The 5,024-nt window shown below is 37.6% G+C and overlaps 1 long non-coding RNA gene across 1 annotated transcript; it reads right to left on the minus strand.

Annotated features, from left to right (window-relative positions):
- Nucleotides 1–1,715, minus strand: LOC110267910. The gene is made up of 3 exons (XR_002355881.1): nucleotides 1,627–1,715; nucleotides 1,190–1,336; nucleotides 1–91 (listed from the first exon to the last, which is right to left on the minus strand). It is a non-coding gene; the product is annotated as an uncharacterized LOC110267910 (long non-coding RNA).

Raw genomic sequence — 5,024 nt, forward strand, 5'->3', positions numbered from 1 at the left:
AGATGCAGAGCTCGTTCATCTTCGCCCACTTCTTGAGCCAATTGCCATAGTTTAAGTATAAAACCCTCTAATTTGAACACGTATGTACCATCTGTCCATTTTTAACTCAAAAAGTCAGAGATACAAAAATTGTTCCTTTTAGAAAAGAAAGCAAATATATAGGGCTAAAACATGCAATATCTATAGAAAGAACTTTGGTTTTTCTTTTTGAGCTAAGGGGTACCCACTTTTACCACCAAAATTAACTTCCACACAGATACTTTTCAAAGGGATTGCATATCGCTGCACAGTATCCACGGAAACCAATCATACAGTGATGTTAACCCTAAGAAAGGTTTAATAACCAAATACCTAGCATTCTATAAAATCAACAAGAGTGTTGCAGCCTAATATCCTGATTTCATCTATTCGAGACTGTTCTAGAAGAGTCCGAATTATCGCTAATAAACTACTGGCATATAGTGGCCTGCAAAATTTAATAAAGGAATTAATTTATTTTACATTAGTAGTGGTTCTCATCTTCTCGATGACTTCTTAAAAATAAAAATTTATTGGATAAGAAGATTTAGATTGCAACACAAATAAGACAAGCAATTTAGATGACCTTTTTTTTTTCAATTTTCAAAGAAAGCTACTTACATTAAATGCATAAGCACTCATTAGAACAGCAGTGATAATATTGGTCCAAAGCAATGGCTTTGATCCTACCATGTAAGCACAATACTCTGTACAAAAACCATAACAAATTAGACACAGAGAGAGACTTGTTAATGGTATAGAAAAAGTTAGCATGTATATTAATAAAGAGTTGCCAAAATTAGCCCTAAGATAAGGTTGTCTGAGACTGGTTCAAAACATTTGGCAAACTAAAAAAAAAAGTAAAACCACTCATTAGGAGGGAATTTATCAGAATAATGACAATTAGTTTAATTACTATATATGTGCCACTGAACTTACATCTGATCCTTACATGACGATAAGAATTTCCTATATATGCACAAGACAAATTTATTTGAAGGATTTAAGTATTGCACACCACATGGCCAGTTGGGAATCTATTCAGGAGATTCTAATTAGGCATTACAAAAGCAATACATTTTTTATGCAAGTTATGTTCAATTAAGTTAATTGCCAAAAAAATTAGACCACTATATGTATATCACTTAGCTTGAATTTAAGAAATTAATACCACTGAGCCTGTAACTGGAGAATCTGTGTGCAAAATGGAAGAATCTCCTCATTGTTTGCCATCAGAAGAAAGAAAACCTTGGCAGAAGCATCAGCAACTCTGAAAGCTTCTGCGGTTGCCCGTACTAACCACAAGCTAGGGAAAACACTGAAAATTCAGCACAAGAAACTCAGAAAAGACGCACATCATGATGATAAAAGTGAAAATATAAAGAAAAGAAAAAATACACAGTACATACAGTTGTTTCTGAACATGTTTAGGCCTCGAACCTCAAAGCATAGCATTATATGCTAGCGACTCGAAAAAGCATATTCAATAAGCACATACACTTGACCCTCTCAAAGAACATATATACATCCTAAACACATTCCTCAATTTCCCCAATCTGAGAATAGAATTAGCTTCCTAAGATTACGGAGGAGAAAAAAAACCCTAACCTAAGACATGATTGCAGCGAGCAGTGAGGATTACAGCAGAGACGACTCAAGCAGAGTTAAATTTCCGGAAGAGCAGCGGCAGCCTCCAACAACTCAAAACAGAACCAGAAAGAGCGGCGGCAGCCTCCAACGACTCCGGTGAGCTTCCTCAACGACAGTGGTGGCAGGAGCTTCGGCGGTGCTAACCAAGGCTTGACGGCGGCAGGAACGGCGGCGATCGAAGCTCAGCAGAGACCAGGCGCGGCGGCGACTCCACACGCGACGGTGACAGCGACAGCTTCACCTCCTCCGCGCGCGCTCTTTCTTCTCCGTCCGTGGCTATGGTTCACGCTCCCTTCCGTTCGCAGTTCTGTTTCCGACGCGGCTCAAGGACGATCGGCGGCAACGACCAGATCTCCAGGGACGGCAAGAGGATGCACGACGGTGCCTTCTCCCTCCCAGTCCTGGCTTGCGCTCGTCACTCTCTCCCATGGCTCCCTCCGCGAACGCTCTCTCTCTCTCTCCACGGTTCGACAACGACGCGACGGCGGCGGTGAGGCCCAGCGTGCCGGCGCGGTCTTCTTCTTCGCTCTCCTCTGCTTTCACCAGATCTCTCTCTCTCTCCGGTGATGGTGGTGCGGCGGCAAGACGCAGCACGGTCCCTCCTCCCTTCCCGATCTCCCTTCTCCTTCAGACTCCCCCCTTTCTTCTTTCTTCATTTCTAATTGTTGGAGTTAGGGTTCTAATTGAAAATAGGGCTTGCAATTTTGTTTTGAACTCTAAGGATTTGAATCAGTAAATCAGTAAATAATATATAAATTATAAAGATGTATTTTGTGTTAAGTTAAAAGAAGGAACAATTATTTTTTGTCAAAATTCTAGAGAAAAAATTTTAATTTATTTTTGGTAACATTTATAATGAGAAGTTTATTAAAAATTTAAAAATAACACTTATAAAGTGTGATATATAAATATCATAAATGTTGCTTATTTAATTTACAAAAGCAACATTTTTTATTTGTACTTTTAATTGATCAAAAGGAACATTTATGGTGTGTTATTAAAAAAGAGTTGCAATAGCTTTATTTTTATGTAACAAATATTAAGTGTTGTCTTTAATTAGTTTAGACAACATTTTTTGAATGTTATTTGCAATATATGTTGCAATAGCTAAGAAATGTTGTAGTGCATGTTTAAGATTGTAGTTTGTTAGTAGACTTGAGGAATGAAAATCTGACTTAGAATTCAAGTTATGTAATCTCTTTTCCTTCCCTGTTTGTGCTAGTTTTTCCTTGTTTGTGCTGGTTTTTTCATTCAATATTGTTAATATATTGTTATACACTTAATTGTTTTCCTGCATTTTCCATTTTATGATGTGAATTTTTTATACTAGGAATTTAAGATGCCTAGTAAAGCTCGTTACACGAAAAAGTCAAGATTGGAAACACGATGTCAGCAGCCTCCAATGGGAGCTCCTACATCTTTATCCTCCACTAATGATGATTGGCTCATTCCCCCGCAGTGATGGTGGCGTCCCCGCTGCAGCATCTTTCTACCCATTCTAACTTAGACTTGCACTAATGGTATATAAACGTCGGATCCATGCGATGAAGACTTGGACCCAGAGGCAAACGAGGTAGATTCATTTAAACAACACATTGACAACCTGTTTGTTGCTTCTGATGTTGAAAAGCGCAAAGGATGCAAGACTACCGAGTTCTGGAATGCTGATGTCATCGATAACAAATCTTGAACCTTAGTATATACAAAATGATTAGACTTTGTTATTTTTATTTTTCTCACATCTTGGGCACAATGGCTACATAAATAAGGTCCTATTTTTGATAGATTCTAATAGCATAATTAAACAAGCAAAATTAAGTGTGAAGGAAGTTATGGAGTAGCCTCTTAATGGTAGAAAGACCATACTGAGGTTCAATGGGGAACTGCAACCAATTAGAGATGGAGTTGGTCTATTGAGTGGTGTTCTTGGAATGCTAGGTGCTGATTACAACAAATTTCTTATCTATGAGAAAAATTGGAAAAAGGTGCCTGGCAAAGACAGGGTTTATAATGATTGCATAAAGGTAATAATTTTCAGCATTGTTGAATTAAATCGAGTTCTTTCATTACACAATCACTAACACAAAATCTTGAGGAACGCCCAGCGGGAATTGATAAAGAGCATTGTAAATGGTTCCTTGATTATCGCAATGACCCTAACACAAAGGTAACATATTTCAAATTCGTTAAGAAATATTACTATTTATGGTACACTGCTATCCACAAGTTTCCTCTCTATTCAATCTTACTTTTGATGGCATAATAGGAGAAGTGCAGGAAAAACGCTTTGAATCGACCAAAGTAACTTTACACTCACACTGGCGGTTCTAAAAGCTTGGCGAGGCAAAGGAAAGAAGAGGTAATTTAGGTTTGAATTCATTTTTGAACTTTATTTTGGACTACTTCTTCTTTATTTAAGTTTAATACGGTTATGGTATAAACAGTATTGTTACGATCAGAACTACAAGGTAGGAGAGTTGCTAGAGGGGAATTATGGACCTTAGTACACAAGACCTAATGGCTCCTATATACATGACGAAGCTCGGAGGATTGGTGTAAGTACTACATTTTAATCCTTTATGTTCTTTCTCGTTGGATTTAATTATAAAATTGTGTTGAGTATGTTCTAGCCTGTAATTAATTATGTATGCTTATTTATGTCTGAAGGAAAAAATTATGAAGATTGAGCAGCGTGATGAATCCACTAGAATATTTTTAAAAATGATTTTCTTGCCCATGCTCTTGGAAAATAGCACTTAGGTAGAGTGTGTGGCGTAGGTTTTGGACCGACTCCAAGTCAACTCTGCCGTCCAAGTTCACAGCAGCCGGTGGATGGAGCTTAAACAGAGGAGGCCCAAAGGATGCTGTTTGAACTACAGGCAAAGGTGATAACCGAGAAATTGAGAAGGAAGGCAGTGGAGGATGAAGTAGTAGTAGAGAAATTGAAAATTAAGGCAGTGGAGGATGATGTAGCAGCAGAGAAAATGAAGAGGCAATCATTAAAGAGTGTTCTAAGCTATCTAATTCAACGGCAAGGTGTGGATCTGCCACCAGACATTGCTGCACTAATGAATTCTTTGGATGGACATAGCAGAAAATAGAAATTAGGATTTCATGTTATTTTATTTGGAGTATATATTTTGTTTAAGTTGACTATGCAGCATTATTAATTAGTGAAATACTTGATTGATATTAATATAAATATATTAGTTTATTTCGTGGTTAANNAGCAGTTGTTTGTAACCGCCGAAAATAATTTTGAAAAGTTGCGTGGGTTTAACATGGCGGCAGTTCGTAATTATTGCAAATAAAATTTCAAACAAAATCACAGCACCAAATAGCGGCGGTTAATGACT

This window comes from Arachis ipaensis, chromosome B10 (genome assembly GCF_000816755.2).
Source record: "Arachis ipaensis cultivar K30076 chromosome B10, Araip1.1, whole genome shotgun sequence".
Taxonomy (NCBI): domain Eukaryota; kingdom Viridiplantae; phylum Streptophyta; class Magnoliopsida; order Fabales; family Fabaceae; genus Arachis; species Arachis ipaensis.